This window comes from Fukomys damarensis, unplaced genomic scaffold, assembly GCF_012274545.1.
Source record: "Fukomys damarensis isolate Sample0158 unplaced genomic scaffold, DMR_v1.0_HiC HiC_scaffold_11, whole genome shotgun sequence".
NCBI lineage: Eukaryota > Metazoa > Chordata > Mammalia > Rodentia > Bathyergidae > Fukomys > Fukomys damarensis.
The window spans coordinates 1,957,865-1,977,974 of NW_022900923.1; the positions used below are offsets into that span (position 1 = coordinate 1,957,865).

General features: G+C 50.2%; 1 long non-coding RNA gene across 1 annotated transcript in view; it reads right to left on the reverse strand.

The window, feature by feature from the left end:
• The window catches only part of LOC104875097, a 20,720-nt gene extending 2,841 nt beyond the window's left edge, over window positions 1–17,879 (reverse strand). The window contains exons 1-4 of the long non-coding RNA XR_004516568.1: window positions 17,760–17,879; window positions 14,440–14,712; window positions 3,142–3,371; window positions 298–532 (exon numbers count right to left, since the gene is read on the reverse strand). This is a non-coding gene — a long non-coding RNA (uncharacterized LOC104875097). The remainder of the gene's footprint in view (window positions 1–297; window positions 533–3,141; window positions 3,372–14,439; window positions 14,713–17,759) is intronic.
• Between the last annotated feature and the right edge of the window lie 2,231 nt (window positions 17,880–20,110).

Below are 20,110 nucleotides of genomic sequence, written 5' to 3' on the forward strand. Positions count from 1 at the left end.
ATCTCCAACTCTTTTTTTTTTTTTTTTTTAATTTTTGAGACAGGATCTCACTATGTAGTTGAGACTGACCTGTAACTCACTATGTAGCCCAGGCTGGTCTCGAACTTGCAGCGATCCTCCTGCCTCAGCCTCCCGAGTGCTGGGATTACAGGCGTGCGCCACCACGCCTGGCTTGTCCTGCTTTTTTAATACTTTAAATAAATAAATAAATAAAGGCTGGGATTTTAAATAAGGCTGCAATGAAACTTGGGATCCTCTCCCTCAGCCTCCCAGAATTCAGGGATCACCACTCCTTACTTGCTGGAGAGTCTCACTTGGCTTCTAGCGTTTCCACATGGTAACTGGGGCCAGGTTGGTGCTGCTCACTTAGTTTCTGCGTGGGGAATGACGGCTGGGTCTCCCATCCTCTGTTTTGTTGAGGACACTCACTCCCTAGCCCATGCCTTTTCCTTGCAGCCCATGGCTCCTCACGTCAACACAAGACTGCACACAGCAATGGTGCTCAGGCCAGTGCGCGGCTCAGCAGGAGTTCCTGGGTCAGCACAGACAGTGACAGCTGAGGGCGAGGGGAAAGATGAAGGCTGGAATAATGAGAGTAGACGTACAGCGAGAAGGGGCAACAGGACTGGGTCTTCACACACACGCACACGCACACACTCACACGCACACGCACACACACGCTGTACGGGACGGACTGTCATCACTGGGATCTCCCACAGAGGGAGATCGGCCATCTGCACCGAGTCTAAGGGTGAGGCGCAGGGGCTCCATCTCCCCCTGAGAGAGGCTGGACCGCTTCTTTGCTCTTTCTTCCTTGTGCTTTTTTAGGCTGCTGGTTGACACCGGGAGATCTGTCCTGGGGGCCTTGGCACCTGCCCGCCATCACGGAGCCCAGCACTCCCGGGGGAGCTGTGTATCTGGGGCCTGGCCTAGGTCCCCAGGGCAAACAAACTGATTAGGTCGAGGCGGGGCTGACACTTGGAGCCTGAGCCGGTGCCATCTGTGGCGTTTTAATCCCTGCTTTAAAGGTTCTGCGCTACTTCAGATTTTTCTAATTTTTCCATTTTCCAGATGTTTACTCCCCGAGCATTTCCCACAAAAGCTGAGAAACTTCTTTTGAAAACTTGGATGGCTCAGGCTCCTTTGGGCCAATGGTTTTAGACTAAACTAAACAGAAGTGGGAGGAAAAAGGTGCTTGTCCTGTGTTTGAAGATTCTGAAGAAATCCTCTGAAGAAATAACAAAGGCGGGGCCAGGAAACAAAGTATTCATTTCACATCCCCATTAGGCTTCCACCTGTTGTGTCTGATCCCCCCTCAGCTGCAGGGCCGGCTAATCTGCAGCACATTTGTATCAACAAATTTGCACAACGCAGCCTAATTATCTGGCTGAACTGGGTCCCCTTCTCCAGCAGCCTCAGCCAGACTGAGCAAGCTGCTGTCCCTAAGTATGGCTAACGACAGCTACTTTCGCCCCAGCAGTTCCCCAGCCACGCTTTTATGGCCCTGTTCCAGGAAGGGTCAGAGGGGGCCGAGCAGGATTCCTGCTCCTGCAGCGAGCAGGGCCCACTTCCCTTTGCACGCCACATTGTTTGCTGGTGAAGAAACTCAGCAGGCTTCCATCAGTAAATAGCTGCTCTTCGGAGCCAGGTCTACCAGGAGCCCTGTCGGGCAGGCAGTGTGGAGGGCAGAAAGAGCACCGGCTGGGGAGCGGAGCTGGTGCAGCTGTCCCCGGCCCTGCACCACACAGAGAGTTGGCCAGAGTGCAGGTTTCTTCTCCTTCCCGCCCACAGCCCAGGTGAGGATCTTCTGTGTTAACCTGCCCAGAGGCGGGACGCACAGGATTCCAGGCAACCCTGCTTCCTGCCAAGCAGCCCAGTCCTCAGACCTGGCGTTGGGGGAACGAAGGCCCAGTCCCCAGTGACACGCTGGGCTTGTCACAGACAAAAAAAACATACACAGCAGCCTGAATCCAGTGCCAAAGGGACGCGCACTGAGTGCACTAACAGGGCCGGTCACGAGCTTCTCAGGTGCACACAGGAAAACCTGTGTGGGCCCTGGGCACCTGGGCCACACCTCACAGCAGAGTCGCTGACACAGGGCCAGTGCTTGCGGGTCTAAACACCTCTACTGTGGAAAACGCGCAGGCAGCAGAAATACGTGGCATAAAGGTGTCCCTGTCCCGGCTACTTCCCAGGCACAGAGCCTGTGGGGCTGCAGGTGGCTCCGGGCGAGACAGCCAGGAGCAGTGAGACCGCGCCGGCTGGGACAGGGCCGTGAGCGAGGCCAGACTTGCACACTGTGCTCTCAGGTGGCGCGAGGTTCCCGGCTCTTCTGCAGTGCTGAATTAAGCTTTGTTTGTGTCACGCTTTTACTGGCAGCAAGACAGGTGTCGGGTTCTGAACGGCAACCTCAGGTCAAGCAAGCGACACTGCCTTGTGCCTCGAAGTCTAGGGCCTGCAACACCACGAGGCGATGCGAACCTTCTGGCTGTCAGCGCTGAGGGCTGACCATCACCTGCAGGGCTGTCACGGTGCCCTGTGACTGTGCAGAACAGGCAGCAGGAGCTGTAGCACTGTGCTGTGCGAGGGTGCAGGAAGACTGTCTGCATGGTGATGAGGACTCTGCCCGGTGGGGCATCTGCAGAGACCCCAGGGGCAGAGAGGGCTGTGCCCAGGGAAGCTGGCACAAAGCTGTGGCTAAGGGACCACAGGCCAGGGAACAGCACAGCAGAGGCCAGAGCAGACGCCAGGGAGCACAAGAGAAAGGGCGGGCACCCAGGCCTGCCCAGGCTTCCCCGAGCTCCAGTTCCTCTGACACGGGGCCACCATAATGCCAGAGGGCAGCAGCTGGAGCCTTTCTGGATCTGGGTTGACCTTGGCAGCTCGGTGGGCGCGGGACAGAGGAGGCAGTGTGGGTGGCCAGGGTCAGGCACTGGCCACACTGGTCCCTGTGCAGTGGATGGGGCCCTGGCTGGGACTCCCCGGTGGAGAATGGGCACTCATGCCCGACATCACCTGTGCTTGTTCCTGGGGCACCACAAGGCCTGGTCCTCCCAACGTGCTCCCCTCTCTGCTTTAGGGACACTGAGCCCTGCTGGAAACCTTGTCACATAGCTGCTTCTCGGCAGACACGCGTCTCACCTTTTCCTTTGGGTTTTTATGACAACATCAAGTGCACCACCTCCCCCGGCGGCCCCTGGTCACTCGCCTGCTTGGTTCAGGTGTGGCTGGCTCCTTGGAGGAGGATGACAGAGTACCTAACAGTCACAAGTCCCAGGCCAGAGTCGGACAGCCGGTCAAGCCCCTCTGACATTTTCTGGGTTACAGTGGGCAAGGGACTCAGCCTCTCACCTGTAAATCAGTTTTCCCACCTGTAAAACAGAAAGCACAGTCATGCCCTCCTCCCAGAATAAGATTCTCTGGAGTGAGAATCAGATAAAATATGTGACAGCATTAGAGCAATAGACAGCATAAGGTATCCAGTCAGGTATACCGTGCATACAAAAGCCCCAGGACATATTCAGCAAGTAATTATACTCAGAAATGCGAGTGCTGCATCCATTGCTAAGGGTCCTAAGTGTCCAGGAGAGTACACCCAGCGAGTCTGTTGTAAACACATTCTACCACCCCCTCCTATGCACTGAAGGCTTTGGGAGCCCTGTGCAAGGGTTTTGGGTATAGCCTGGCATATCCAAGGTCGGGGAGAGAAATATCATCCTCCTAGTCCAAAAGTCATCTACCCAATGTGCATGTAAACTAGGTGTCTTTATGTCTAGAAAATTTGCTTTTCCCAAAATGTCAGGATTCCTTAAAAATAATCCCCAAAGATAGAACCTTGAAAGCAAAGCAGGACCTTTCCCCAGAACCAGCAGTCAATTTCCTAAGGTGATTTCCAACCTGCTTCCTGACAACAGAAATGCAGAAGTGCAGACCCCCATGCAGCCCCTACCAGCCAGTCCAACACCTCACCAGCCATTTAGAAACACCAACCACGGGCCCGAGCCAGAGCAGAATAAGGGATTGGATCGGAGGCTCAGTAGCCTGGCCCTGCTGAGTCTATCCATGCAGTAGTGTGAAATTGGTAAGGGGCAGGACCAGTATGACGGGAATTCGGACTCCTGAGTGCTGGGATGCGGTAGAAGGTCCGGGTAGCCTAAAGCATGGCCTCACCCTTCCTTTCTCTGAAGTGCTCTGCATGCCCCAGCAAACCAAATGACGTCCCAGTGCCATAGCAGTCTCTGCTGTGAGGAAATTGAGTAGAAAATAACCTCTGTGTAAGAGATTGGGCTCTCCTGGTGGGGACAAGTCTAAGAAGCAGAGCTCCGGGGCTCCAGCTTGCCATTGATCTGGGAACAAAATAAACCAAACAAAGCCTTTATTGTTTCACAACTTCGGGCCATCATCTCTATAGCTCAAATATGCAGATAGAAAAAGCGAAAGTGACGTGGTTTCCATCTAAAGCCTGTTCCTTGGCTTAATGTGGGCAGTGCTAAATTCAGGAAATGGACTCAGTTGCAAACACATCACCTCCCCCAGCAATCCCAAGGCTGCATTAAGCTGAAAGAAAACCTCTTCTTGCAGCACTAGTGAGAACTGATAATTTCTCGAGCTATTGTCTCATTGAGTCGCAGTTCAAGTCCAGTTAGCCCAGTACGAACTGACCATTCTCCAGAGTGACACCAAGCAAACCGACACCAAACTGCCCTTTTCTGAACCACATCAGTCAAATGCCAGAATCACAAAATCACAAGTTAAATGCACCACCGGGTATAGGGAAGTCTGCGAAACACATTAAGGTCCCAGAGGTCTTCTGAGATATTTTCTCTCCTTCCTAATAATTTTAGCCAGTGTTTCTGTGAGAAGCTTGGGGGTAGTGTAAATGGTGTCACTTTTCCTTATAAACCACTCTTTCCTTTGGTTTCAATCACATGGATTCTGTTGAAATCATAATTTTACTGCTGAAGTACTTAGATGTTTCCAGAATTTTTATCACAGGAGACACCACCATGAAGAATTGGATGGTGGGATATTATTTTCAGTGATGACTTCTCCGGTATTTTTCAAAAGTCGAGTCTTTTCGGTGAAAACAAATGTTTTCAGCAATGTGTCATTAGTTCGATTTCAAAATATTGATCCCTGAAATTATCTCTTTAGTCTTCTTTAGTCTCACCAAGGCTGGGATTATAGCTACCATAGTAAAACACCAGGAGTTATGTACTGTACATAGTAAAACTAAGAATTTATTAAGTTCAATACTAAAGCTACAGGCCACATAAAAGCTGCCATGTTAGGGAGGCAAGCCATTCTGACCCGGGGTGGAGCTTTACATATTTTTACCATCTGCAAGCACTCATGCGGGATTTTACTATCTCCACCTCAATATAGTCTTCTGAATAAAATCCGACTTCCTACTTATCTGGTTATTCTTTTATTAGCTCATAGCCAGCATGTGTCACAGAAAGCAATTTAGTCAGACACCTTGTCCAGGAGCAGACGGGAAGAATGTTTTAGAAGATGAACAGGTGTTCATTAAAAATCTGAAGAAGAGAGAACGCTGCCACTGCCAACGTGGAGACTCTACTGTGTCTGGCTCCTGGTGCTCCAATGTCCCAACACGCCATCTGCCACAACAGTATACACCCTGGTGCTGTCCTAAGCACTGGAGGAAAACCGAATGATGTTATCATGGAGCTCTGTGACCCACAGACACGGGCATCAGAGGCCGGGAGCCTTCTTGGCTTACAGAATGAGAGCACAGTAGATCGCAGAGGGCCTGGCCTCCAGCTTCCTGTTACCGTGGGCAGCCTGGACCTCATTGCCCTGGACCAATCCAATACACCAAATGCCCCAACGCTCAGCAGATTTCTTCTTCTATTCATGGGATTCATTTGTGTCCTGTTGAGTTTCTTCATGGCTGGCATGTTCACGAGAGTAAAACGGCCGGGCTACCTGATGGGCTAGGGTGCCAGGAAAGAAATCACTGCCTTGGCTCCTGTCACTAAAGTGTTAGAGGCCATTCCAGTCCTCTGCTATGAAATGTGAGAAAAAAATGAAGAGCAGCAATAAAAAAATTATTGAGTGAAAGCACGGGAGGCATTTCAAGCTTAGACTAGAGATTTCGATATCAGAGATGAGTAATGTTTTCATCTTAGTTTTCTGTTTGTTAAAGAAAACACACTCCACTTCTCCAATTGTCATAGTGAGTAAAGCTGTTATTTTTTTCAATGCCCTCAGCACTTTTGGAGAAACCATTTATGAATCCTGAAAATCAATGCAACATCAGGAAGTAGATCCCGTGGCCAAAAAGGGGGCAGAGGATCTGCCTGGCTGGTGGTCCTCTGCCTTCAGCTGGTGACCCTGCCATGTCTCAGATGTGGGTATAGACTGCTTCCTTGAGCAGAAACAAATATTTTTTCTAATGAAAAAAAAAGAAACAATATAAAGAAGAGAGCTGAGGATCCATGAGAGCCAGCCCCTTGACAGCCTCGGGCTGTGGGGAGACCTGTGCCCTGGGTGAGGGACTGTCACTTGTGGCATGAACCAGCCACAGCCAGATCCCGCCAAGGAGAGGCAGAGTGCAGTGTGCTCGGCCCACCGGAGTCTGATACCCATCCTATGCTATTGTTCCCGTGTGCAGGCAGGGTGGCCTGAGGGGGACTCAAGTTTGTGAAGGACATACACCAGGATTGCCCGTGGATTGTAGAGAAACGAGGGCAGCTTCTACAGGAAGCTGGGTAGCAAAAAGGCCTCCACCACAGGCCCGGGCACTTGTAATTTATGTGAGTGACATGGTGGGTTGTCTGCAGGAAGGAAGAAGCAGTCAGAGTGAAATGTGCTCATTCACAGCCAAACTGAGCGGGATCCTGAAGGGGGCGTACGTGGTGCACCTCCGCGGGACTGTGGCCTGCTAAGTCAAGGCAACCGCGTGACTTCTTATAAACCTTTGCATTGTTCTGTGCCTAATATTGGGTTTGGTTTGGTCTATTTTGTTTCGGGTATTTTGGTGTGGGTAATTTGCAATTAGCTGTTACTGAAAACACTTTCCAAAAAATAAGATCAAATTTTTATTTCCCAGCTATATTAAAACATTGTATTCAGGCTGCTAAACTATCTGAGTCCTTAGAAAAGTAAGCAGATATGGATCAAGCTCTCTGTCCCTGCAAGTGGAAATACAGTGTTAGTCCACGGGTCTCTAAGGCAGTCACTGCTACAGAATCTCGAGAGGCTTAGGATTTCTGCTCTTCCTGAGGGACATAGCGAATGGCTACTATCGTATAGGACCTCCTCCATCAAAAAGCACAATGCCCACTTATTATTAAATGTTTGCATTGGCCCTTTGAGCCAGTGACTGTCTCCTTTTAGAGACAATAAACACTGAGATTTAAGTGAGTTATGCATGTATAAGCTTTATTGTTTTAAAATCATAAAAATTTTAAGCTAAGGAATTTTAAAGATTATCTCCTCATACTAGTCAGCTTTCCTGTTTCTGGACCCAATGCCTGAGATTCACAGTTTAAAGGACTTGAGGTTTAATTCGCTCATGGTTCAGAGGGTTTAGTCCACGGTCAGCAGCTCCGAGGCAGGAGCATCATGGCGGAAGGGCCTGGGGGAGCAGAGCTGCTCAGTTCATGGTGGACCAGGAAGCACAGGAGGGGAGCAGGGCCAGAGAGGAGGGGGCTGGGGACCAGATACAGTTCCCGAGGTCAAGCCTCCATGACCCAGGAGTGTGCTCCCCCAGGCCCCGGGGTGGCTCCCAAGCAGGCAAGCAAGCAGACTCTTCTCCCCAAACACTGTGCTACTCCTGCGTCTTTCTCTTAGAAGCACTAAACCAAGTCCTCTCTTCTGTCTCACAGTGAAGGGCTCTGTTCCTACAGTGACAAAGCAGCTGAGCTGGAAGGGATCCAGACCCCAGCCATGTGCCAGGGCTGGCTGCATGGTGGAAGGGGCGGGGGAGACAGTGGTGGCCAGGAGGCCACCCCGGCTCCTTATCTGTTGCCCAGTCAGAAGCAGCTGCAGAGTGTAGACACCAAAGCACCAAAGGAAGTCCTGCCCTGGCTTTGCGGCTACGCAGATCGAGATCTCCAGGAAGCATAGCAGGAGCAGCAGGAGGAGGAGGTGTGCAGTGAGGTCTGGTCCTCCTCGGAGGCCAAGGGAGCTCTGCTGCAGCTGGGCTGGCCCGGCGTCCAGCTGGGGAGGGAGCAGGCCTGTGCTCTCTGTCACCGTCATGGGCCCAGTCATGGGAGGTGGGATGCAGGGGTACCCAGAACACCCCGCTGGGACCATGCATCCGTCACAGCTGTGACTCTGGTGGCCCAGGAAAGCTGCATGCGGCCTCTGCTGATTCCACAGCACAGCACACATTAGACGTTTTCCTTGCATATAATGCACATTCCTTAAATAACTGTTACATTGCTATTTTAGTCCATAATAAATACCTTTCCAGGGGTCAAACAGAGACAGAAGAGACCCACAGAGCTCACTAGCATCACGCTTTCTTTGCCTTTGATGTGGATGATGGCTTGTGTGTGCAAAGGTTCTTATTTTCCAGGAAACAGTGATTGGTAAAGATAGGCTAATTCATTCTCCAAAGTTGCAGTCAAATATGTGTCAGAAAATATGCACACCCTGCTATTTATTGCAATTTCCAAAGTCCCTTCCTGCCAGGAGAGCATCTGTGCCTGACCAGTGGAGAGCAGCCCTTAGCATGGGGCCGCACCAGGCTTCAGATCCTACCTGAGCCGCTGTCGCCCACCGGCCGCTCTGCCTGGTGCTGCCACCAGTGCCGTGTCCCCACGGAGCAGACCTTCCCTCCACCCTTTGCCATCTGGGCAGTCACAGAATCACAGAGTCCTTCTCTGCCCCAGGGAAGATCCAAGCCACGACAGCGCAGCTCTCCAAGGACTCTACATCTCGAGATCCTGAGACAAGGGCAGAAAAGGGCTGGAGCCGATTCTTCACAAGCGGTTGCCCAGACAAACGCTCTGTTCCTTTCTGTCTTTTGTCCTGCTCTTTCAGAAGCCTGGCCTTCTATCACGGCCGAGGATTCTGTAACAGTCCTTGCAATCCGCCAGTGAACTCTTTCTGCTCCCTTACTTTAGCCACGCCTGGAGTACCCTGCGCGCACCCAAGACAGCAATTGCTAGGAGGACCAGACCCTCCTCACCAACTTACCTCTGTGATACTCTGGTCTCGAAAGTATAATTGCTTTCAAAGACACACACACAACCACAGTTCATGCTTGGTGACTTCATCTGGAAGATTTTGTAAGAAAGCCGAAGTGAAATCCCAAAAATACAGGGCATCACCACTAAATTCTTTTTATTTTAAACAATTCAGAGAGTTGGATTTTTCCTACAGTTACTTTTTATTTGCAAAAATAAAAATACAGACTAATTGATATTAATGAAAAATCCTAACACTGCCTTTCTACAGTGACGTGCATGAAACTGTGTTTGCAAACTGGCCTCTTGGGTCATTCTCCTCGCTGGCCTTCCTCTCTGGAGAAGCAGTTACCTGGGTGTTTGTTGCATGCAGCACCCTGGACAAGGAGGGGTTCAGGGGCAAGTCAGCCACAAAATGACCTTTCCAAACCCAGCCTGCACTCTGGCTCACCTCAGTGGAGTATCTAGGATGTGCAGTTTGCTACACTAGCTCCCTGGAGTGATTTTAAACCGAGTACGTCAAAGACCGTCTTCCCAGAGCTTGTAAGATGAATGTCAAGCATCCAGCTTATTAGGCAATGGAGCAGGTAAACAGTGTGGGCTTCCTGAGCGACACTGGCCTTCAGTTTGTGCCAGCACTGGACGGGCCAGGGAGGCATCAGCCGATGATGAAAAAGATGAGCAGTTCCAGAAACAAGGAAAAGCACAGGAATTGTGCTGGGTCGAAAGCCTCGTTCTCTAATGCTACGGAGTAGGTAGGAAGAGGCTGTGACGGGGCTCTGAGATGCTCTCAGTCACACTTCCTCTCTCAGTGAGCAGAAGTGTCTGTCACGTCGCACTGGAACAAGTGACTCCAGAAGCAGAAGCTGGGCCAGAGGAAAGAGACCATCGCCTCGGCACCAGTGTAAGAGTTAACTCAGGACGCACCGTGGCCCTGAACGTGAATGTCATATGGCGAGCTTCTCTCAAAAGAAAACAGGTGCTTCCTCACCACCTTGGCGTAACTAATGATTTTTTTGGACAAGGCACAAAAGCCATATGCATAAAAACATTGTCTGACTACACCTTATTCAAGTGGAAAACTTCTGTTAATCCAAAGACACCACGAAATGGAAGAAAGAGAGGCAACCCATAGACTCGGAGAGAAGACTCGCTGCACAAATTTCGGACGAAAGCAGCAAAACAAAGTCTAGGGATGACATTTCACCAAAGAAGATACGTAAATGGCTCATTAGTAGAAGGAAAGTTCTGGCTTTAGCTACCAGAGAAATGCGAATCCAGCCCAGGAGGAGCTGTGACCACTGATCAGACGGGAAAAGACACAGGGACGATAGCGAGACTGGTGCCAAGTGTCAGAGCCCACCCGGGAACGGCGGCAGCTCAACCCGTTCCTGCAATGAGCATTCGCGCTCCTAAGCGTTTGTCTAACAGGAAAAAACGACCCATCCATCGAAAGCCTCATACATCTTGCGTAGATCTTGCGGCATCTTCCTTACAGTCCCCAAAACTGCAAACAGTAACCGAGCAAACTTCTGCGTAAGAAGTGGAAAGCCATGCGGCAGTAACAAAGAGTGGAGGTGGAGTGCACACCTGCGATCCCCGCCCTCTGGGAGGCTGAGGCAGGAGGATAGAAAGTTGAGCCCGGACGGGCATGATTTAGCAATGGAACAGGATCTTGCCCCCAAAACCAAATACAAACTACTGCAGAAATGATCAAACTTGGGCTGGGGAATTGGCTCAGTGGTGCTGCCGCGTGCCGCGCAAGGGCCTGAGTGCAATCCCCGGTACCAAAACAAAACAAAACAAAAAAGTAATGATCAAACTTTTTGGTCTCAGGATCACTTTCTCCACTTACAAGTCATTGAAAACCCCAAAGGGCTGTTTAAACCATGGCTTATAGCTATTATTTGCCATATTAGAAATTAAAACTAAGCAACTCAAAACTTTCTTCACTTGTTCATTTAAAAATAATAATTTTACTACATTGACTACTTTTATGAAAATAATTACACTTGTCAAACCAAAATATTTAATGAGAAAAGTGATATTGTTTTATTTTTAAGGCTCTTGTTAAGGTCTAAGTTAAGAATACGGCATCTGGATTCTCATATCTGCTTCTTCATTCAGTCTGCCGTGATGTCAGATTGCCGTAGCCTGGGGAGACCATACCATACTCTGGTGAAAAAAAATCAACATCCACAGAGCATTCGTTAATTATAAAAATACTCTGTGACCTCACGGAGACCATGAAAGGGTTTGAGGGTTTCCAGGAACAAACTTAAAAAACCATTACACTGCTGATATATACAACATTGAGAATGAATTTTAGAACTCATTTGAGCAGAAACCCATACACAAAGAATAATGCAGTATTATTCCATGTATATGAACCCTTAGACTAGGACTGCTAACTTAAGGTGACAGAAATGCAACAGCTTTCAAACAATATGGGTGTGAGAATTAACTGGAAAAGGAAAGAAAGCAGAATGGAAATATTTCATATCTTGATTTTGGGTGGAAGTTGCACTAACACAAATATTGATTGACAATATGTTTGATAAAAACATGGAGTCGTACACTTAAAAGCTGTGCCTTTCTCAGTAAAATTTACCTCAGTGAAAGAATGAAGACAGCTGTAAAACCCTGGACAATAGTAGATACAAGTTGGGGGGAAATATGATTGGAGTTAAAAGTTTTCTAAGATCTCTAAGAATGAAGATGAGAATATTTGATTAATCTTAGCACCTTTAACTTAAGCATGCATGCTAGAGTTTCCAGTTGTTTAGAGAGCAGAAATGGGAGTGTAACGACTTCCAAATCAGCAGCAAGGAAAGAAGGGAACCAAGGGGCATGCTCTGGGCGTGGGGCTGCCTTGGCCGTCTGGGGAAATCCCTTTCTACTTAAAATAAGCAAGACGGCAGGGGTGGAGGGGAGAGGAAACTTTAAGACAAATCTGGCAAATAGAAGATACAACAATATGGTACAAAATTTGGTCACTGTGGCACAGAGGCATGCCACATTTCACTGAATTTCCCTTATAAAATGAAGAGTTTCAGCAAAATCGTAACTAAGAGTTTCCAGTTAACCCATGACTCAATTTAGGATAAATTCTTATTTAGACAAACTGACACTGTAGACAGATATACAACCATATTATATATAAGAATACTATGAGGCTCAGATTGCCTTTCTTCTCTTCAAAATGTGAACGCCAAATCTCTGGATTTATCTGAGAGTCCTGAGTGTGGCTGAAGACTTGGCATGAAATGTTTCCCACCTGGATGAGACCTGCACAGCACACCCCCCAGTCTGGGAAGCCAGAAAACAAGAGGTCCTCCACACCCCTTTCCTGGTGTTTCCTCCTAATGCACTTGATACTGCCACCCCTCTCTCCTGATGGCCCTGGAGGGGGAAAGCAGTGTGACTCCCCAGGGACCTGGAGTCTGCCATTAGCACACTGGAGGTGGCGGAAAGATCGAAGAGCCTGGGGGATGGACAGACAGACGGCATCAGGACCTGCCAGGCAGGAGCTCTGCTGGCCGCTCAGCCCTCAAGGCAAAGGAGGCAGTGAAAAGAGACCCTAAGGGCAACTCAAAGGTGAAAGCCTACCAGGGGTGGCAGTATGAATTTTGTTGGACTCTTTTTGTGTGGTTATATCTTTATTTGAAGAAAACCCATACATGTGGGGAATCCTTACTTGTCCTCCCCGGACAGCATGGCCCTCTCCTCCCAGCATGTTTTCCTACAAAAAAGGTGCACAGTGGGACTGAAAGATCCCCTGGGGGCCCAGTTTTCCAAGAGTACTCCTGGGGACACTGATGCAGAAAAGACCAGGGAGTCCTCTGGCCTCCCCCAAGGGGACAGCCGGCTGGCCTCCTGCAGGAGCCACACAGATGAAGCCAGCACGCCCCATGCAGCTCCAAATGACACCACCTGGCTAGTGTTCCCTTGACAGGGAGGCAGGTGTCCCCTTCATTGTGGGAGGAGTGGCAGAGGGACCCAGGGACAGAGAGACTCCTACCAGCAAAAGCCATCTCCGGACCCAGAAGGAGTTCCAGTGCTTTTGTAACTGTAGTGGGACAGCTCACATTCAGCTGAGAGACGAGTAGAACTTGTCATTTAGCCATAGGTGGACACTTGGACCATTTCTAAATTTAAACTCTTCTTAATCAATGTAATATATTTCCAAATATTAAAAAGTCAAAGCGATTACAAACTTTGGACTGATGCTATCTCCTGGGGAGCAGACAATTCTTGTGCCATAAAATGATTTGGAAGAAGTGATGGGAGGGCTGGTGGAGGGCCAGAGTGGCTGCCCTGTGGTCCCGGTTTGAGGACCAGAATTTAGGTGGGGCAGTTTGCTTGTGGTGCTGGCTGTCGACGCACACCTGCCGTGAGGAAAAGCCCGGTTCAGCCCCAAACACAGAATCAAGGGAATATTCGCTTCTTTTCCAGAAATGGAGCCGAGACCCTGTTCCGGGGACTGCCCCTGTCTAGTCCGTGAGGAGGCACTGCCCGGTGCCAGTTTGCTGTGCTGCTTCACCCAGCACACCTCGTGCAGCCCAGCCGTGGGGCGAGACTGTCACCGCCATCGCTGTGGTCCGCACAGTTTGGGCCCCACCCAGCTCTGCCTGGCTCGTGCCCAGCATGATTGTTTTCTTCTTGCAAGCCAAATGGGGTTTCCCTTCTCGTCTCACAAGACCCAACCCAACAAACACCACTCCATGTGGGAAGGGGAATCACAAATTTTGCCAAATATGCTTTTACTGTAAGAAGAAAAGCCTCCTCATGCTCCCTGGAACGCTCGTCCCACCCCTGCACGTTTCTTTCCATCACGTGTTGCTGTGTTTTCTAGGCCCGGGGGATGCGTCAGGTGTGAAGATAAATCACCGCTGTCCAAATGCATTCCTTTCTATTCAAATCTCTCTCCGTCCATTCCCCTCCAACAGTCTCCCCTCCAGCTGATTAATTTTGTGATCTTTAGCACCATGGTGCAGCACAAAGCTGCTTGGAGCAATGATGGATTTATCTACCGAGCCCCAGACTCGGGCTGACGGGCTCCCAATCACCCTGACCGCACTTGTCAAGGCCAGGAGAAGGAATCCGAGCAGATTGCACTCTGAAACCACCCACCACGGCAGGTGTCTGCCTGTCCTGGGTCCGTAAGAACCATTTCCAGGGAGTGTGAAAGTTCTGCTTTGGAGGTGCATGGATGTCTGGGCACGGATGCTATTCTGCACAGAACAGAACTGACCGGCTCACGGTGTTGTGTAGTTACCTTAAATCATCGGGCTCTGTGGTCTCCAGTCCTCAGGAGGAGGGAGAAGCAGCAGCACCACCTCCTGCCCGCTGCCAGCCATCCTAACTGTGGGGCTTCAGGTTTCCGGATTCTGTAGCTGAGCTCCTGGGGCTCCACTGCAGAGCTGTGTGAGCTGGAGGACTCGCAGGGCCTCAGAAGCCAGCCGCTCTCATCCGGGCAGTGCCCTTGCCTCCCTCTGCAGGGCTCCAGCTGCTTTCGCTCACAGTTCCTCACTGGAGGCTGATCACAGGGCTGGAAGAGTCAGCGTTACTGGTTAGACCCACTTGACTTATGAGCACTGAGGACAGAGTGCTCCAGGGGCCTGCCGTAGGTTACACATCTTCCAAGAGGCCTAGCTTGGAGCCCAACCTTGTACCTCCCAGTGCAGGTCTAGGCACCTGCTAACTGCCACCATAAGTACATTAAGGTTTGCCCAGCACGGGGAAGTTCCGGCCACCCTCCTGGGAGCCCAGTAGGGCAGCTCTCAAGGTTTCTCAACTCCATGGCTCCCACCTAAGGCAGCAGATCAAGTTTTATTACGAATGTAACATATTCCATATCTTAGGTTATTTCCTAGCTTTGTCCCCAGACTGTGACACTCACAAGGCCCTCAATGTCCTCAAATCAGGCACCAAATCTCACTCAACTTTGTATTTCTAGTGCCCAGTCCAGGTCCATAGTGAGATGTGGTTGAACGAGTGAAGAACCAAAATGAGAGAGAGAACCAAATGTAAGTAGTGCTAAAATGGGGCACCTCAGAGCACGATGGGGCAAAGGCAAGCCACGCAGCAGCCTGAGAACCGAGGAAGGGCGCACGGGAAGGAGCAGCTCCGCGGGACAGGGAGGAGAAGGCAGATATCGGGGACAGCGGCGGCCCCACTGAGAAATTCAGGGTGGCAGGTGGATGCCCGGCCTGAGAGGAGGAGGAGGGAGGACATAGCAACAGGAAGGAGACTGCCGGATGCCGTGCTGAGCCGGTTGAAGGGCTACTTTACTCCAGTTCATTTTAATTAACTCCTTAAAGTAGAACAGCTCCCAGGAACACCGTGGCTCACTCCGGGAATCCGCCCCCGGTGAGTAGAGATGTTGGGATGCGGCGGCAGCCCCTCCCTGTCTGGCTCCCCTTCCCTCTGGACCCACAGGGCCTGTGTCACCTGGAACACATCCCTGGGCCCACACCTCTGGGGCAGCAGGGGCTGAGGGGTGGCGCCTGCAGGGATTCCCGAGGCCTCCTCCACCAGTAATCCTGGGTTTTACGAGGGCTGGATTGTGAGGATTTGGAGAGGGGACGATTGAGCAGCACTTCAAAGACCGCAGGGCTGCACCTGCAGCATTTATGAAGATCCAGGAATAGAAAGCACACGGCTGGGCTCAGCTCCGCGGTGATCTCTAACTCAGAGCTTCAGTGATTTGTGCCTCTGGGCCCCAAAGGCTCCGAGGACTCAGGATCCTGGTTGCCTGGGGAGGGAGCTGGCCTCATACCTGCCAAGGGTGACCAAGGTCATGGGCTGCCTGGGACCCAGACCCGTCCAGCCCCACCAGTTCACACACTTGCAGCTCTCCATCCAGGATGTCCCTGAGCTGCTGCAGGCCCAGGCAGGCGGGAGCCCTGCTGAGAGGGGACGGAGACACTTTGCTGGGAAGTCGCCCTGTCCCTGGCCAAGCCCCAGCCTCCCTCTCCTTTCCTGCACCTCTACTGTCCTTTGTCCTTTACGGAAGGCATAAGCGGCACAGCACTGTCCGGGGCCTGGAAAGCCTCGAATCCAGTTGCGTCTGATTTGGTCACAGAGGTGTCTGCATTTAGATTCCCCTGGGAGGGCCATGGTGCAGACCCAGAAATGAGCCAGTAAGAGCCAGAGCCTGGCCCCTGTGGTGACTGAACGCAGGGAAAGAAAGTGTGCTTGACTCCCAGGAGCAGATTTCGGATTGTACACAGCCAACACAGCCCCGGTAGTAACAAAGTATGTTCAGTCACCTTTGTCAGTCTCAAGAGAGAGACATTTGTCAGTGAGGCCTGGGGTGAGGTGCCAGGGGCCGGGGCTTCCTTAGCCGCCCAGGCCAAGTCATGTCGGTGCCCAGAGGCCCAGCAGTGTATTGCCCGGCAGTGAGCACATGTGTGTAGAAATGCTCTTAGCAAAATGCTTCATACTTCTCTTTCTTCCCAGCTCAAATGTAAATACATTGTCTCTGAGTTACCAGGCGTGTCAGATCCTTCCGTCCGATCTCTACCCGTTATCTTAACTCAGCCTCCAGGTACAGCCTGGCCCTGGGAATAGAAATCAGACACACAGACGCAATCCCTGCAGAGGCAGGGTTGAGGGGTGCAGACCTCACCGGAGGAAGCCTGGCCCACCCCAGAGCTCCACGCCGGGTGCCCTGACCACGGGTGATGGGGCGTCTGCAGAGGGAACCCCAAGGAGGAGGGGTGCAAGCTGGGTGGTGTGAAAGAAGATCCAGCCCTTCGCTTCCTCACCTGGTGAAATGCTTTCTTCATTATAAACACTGTGTGTAGATTGCTTTTAAAAACCCAGCAAGTACGCAAAAGTATAAAGAAGAAAATAAGATCTGCGGTCGATTCTGCTACCCGAATAACCACTGTACGTAGCTGGGTACCCCTGACCTGCTGCCCCTGCTGCCCCACTCTGACGCAGGGGGCTCATGGAGGCACAGAAGATCTCGTGAAACAGCGCACACCGCCAGGCTACACACATTCTGTCTTGGGAAGTCTTTCCTCCCCGAAAATATTTTTAAAATATGAATTTCATGGCTTCAAAACGTTGGTGATACGTTAATTAATTTAGCTATTTCCTGCTTTTGCTTGCTGTAAGGACACTGTTACTCTTATCGCTATTTTAAATGCCACAGATGAGAACATTCTTGTTTAGGGCAGGAGGGAGTGAGCCGCAGTGTGAAGACCTTGTACCCCAGCGTTCGGCTGCTGTGCATGCACCCACGGGCCGGTAATTTCGCCTTCCTGCCCCTCGGCTTCCTCTGCTATCGGGTGGGACGATCACTGTCCCCACCGGAGGAGCCACCACCGGCACCAGCAGGCTGATTCACTTTCCTGTGTGCCTAACCCTTCACACCGAGCTACGCTCTGGCCTCTTACTGTCAGAGACAAGGCCTTGCCAGGTCTCTGACGGGCGCGGGATGGGCTGCGCTGCGCTGGGCGTGCTGGGACCACAGCTGTGTCCCGTGTGCCCTTGTTTCTGCTGATTTACGCTTTGGCTGCATTCTCTTTGCAGGGCATTTTCCTGCCTTCCACCGAAGGGATCTGAAGAGTAAGAGGGAAAACGTACCGTAAACACACGCGAGAAGGAAACCAGGGCCCTCCCTGTCCTCTGCTCTGCCTCTGTCTCTTCCTTCCCTCCAGTTGTTCCCTTGCTGCAGCCTGGCCAGCACCCCTCCGGCTTTCTGACACTAATGAGGTAGCTAGGAATGGCGAATTGTCTGCCGGGAGATGAGCCACAGGAAGAATGTTCTGAGCGGAGCTGATAAGATTAAACCAGCCGGAACCCAGTAAACAAACCACATGGGAAAGACCAGAAATCGCTTCTAGTTTTGCTCCAAGAAATACAACTCTGGTGCGCTGTGTGCTGGACGAATCGAGCTCTGTGGCAGAGGACCAGGTCAGAAGGCAACGCGGGCTACACGCCCCTTGCAGAGTCCTGGCTTCGATAATCCGGGGGGACGTGACTCACAGGAAAGGCGACTCCTAAAATAGTTCTCCTGCCATTACTCTTTCCCTCTGCCCCCTCTCTCCTCCTTCCGCCCTTGGCCTTCCATGGAGTCCTTGTGGCCCTCATCCAGGCAGATGCTTCGTGCAGGGCAATTCTGCACCCTGGGGGCCCGCTTGTCTGCTGTCCATCATTTCTAATAAGGTGCCAAGTGACTTTGCAAGATGCTGCCAGTTTTGTGTTTATGTGATCACTGATAAGCGGTGCTGCTCTCCCAGGGTGTGGATGTCCACAGGGCAGCTTTGGCCCAGCTGGACTCTGCCAACAGCGCAGCGAGAGAAGCTGCACACCTTGGCTTCAGACCCGCAAAGCAGGAATCCTGCCAGCCCTGTGTTCGCCGAGCACTCCCCGAAGGTAGAAAGGAGACGCACCCTGGGGTGTAGTCAACTCTGAGAGGATGTCTGTCGTGCACCTCAGTGTGAGTACCACCCAGCCAAGCCATCGGCCCTGAGCTGCCTTAAGAATTCAAATCACATTTCATCCCTGGCCGGATCTCAAGCCCTCATGGTCTCCAGTGTCAGTTATAGTAACCAAGGAGGCAAACTGCTGGGTCTCAGCTCCGCCCAACCTCTCTTTTTTGCCCCAGTGCTTTTAGCTTTTTCTAAACAGTCCCACTGTTGGGAGTTTACTTCCTTGGATATAAAAGTTGGTAAAAATCTATATTTGTACCAAAATTTGCACACATCAGTAAAATGCTAGACACAAGGGCTGGTGAAGCCAGCAAAACTTTAATTACTACATTGCAGAGGGAGGGAAAATTGTTTAATTTCTTTTCTGTGTGCTTTGATTCTTTGTCAAGCAGGGGCATCTACAGAATTAGATAAGGCCACTGTCATTTCATCCACAGGAAAAACAAATCTGTGCTATTGAGATTCAGAATATTTCTTACCATTAAGTCTACATCATTAATGTCTGCAATTTAACTACTTTCTGCCCTCATATTTATAATATACAGCATGTAATGAAAACAGTTATTATCTCATATCTAGCAAAAAATCTTAGACTTTGATTTAGTTCATTTAGTCCATTTACATTTAATATAATTACTGACTGGCTTGAGATTATTCACACCATCATACAATTATTTATTTTCTATTTCAATTTAAATTGTCTCTGTTACACTCATCTCTCTTCTTTTTCTTAACTTTTACAAAAATTGGACTTTTTAATATTTTGGTTCTCCATTTTAGCAGATAATAAGTAGACAAAACTCACAAAACAATGAAGAGAAAAATCACTGTAAAAGAGACAGACCTAGAAAAATGAACAGAACAGAAGAAAGGAGAATAATCCAGGGGGAGGAAAGATGGATAGATAGATAGATAGATAATCCAATAATCTCCAGTCATTCAGAGGGGTCTGAGGAAGTACAGTACACCTGTTGAATAAGATTAAAATGCTTCACAATAAGTCTTAGAAGATAGAAATATGGTTATCATGAACAATTTTAAAGGATTAACATATTAAGAAATTTTCTCAAGATGTATACAACATAAACGCATAGAGATTGCACGAAAATTAAAGTGTATTTAACGCTACAGAACACAAAATTGTAAAAACAGGAAACTTTGAGTTTTGTATACTTTATCACAAGAAAAATTATAGAAAGAAAATAGAGGCAACAAAGAGGGTCAGCTCGGGATGTAGTGTTTTCGGATAAATAATGGCTTGCAACCCCTATCAGAGGGCTTGCACGAGTCCTGTCCAGATCTCTTCGGACCAACCATGGAAAAGCTGCAGGGGTCCAAAGGAAGCCTGTTCTCTGGAAGCCTGAACAAGAGAAACAAGGAAACTCCGGGAAGGGGCGCCTGTCTGCCAGTGGTGAGTGGGAGCCGAGAGCTGGTGGCCACGGCTCCTATGAAGGCTTCCGGCAGCAGCAGCAGCAAGGGACTGGTTTCCAAAAGGATCTCCGG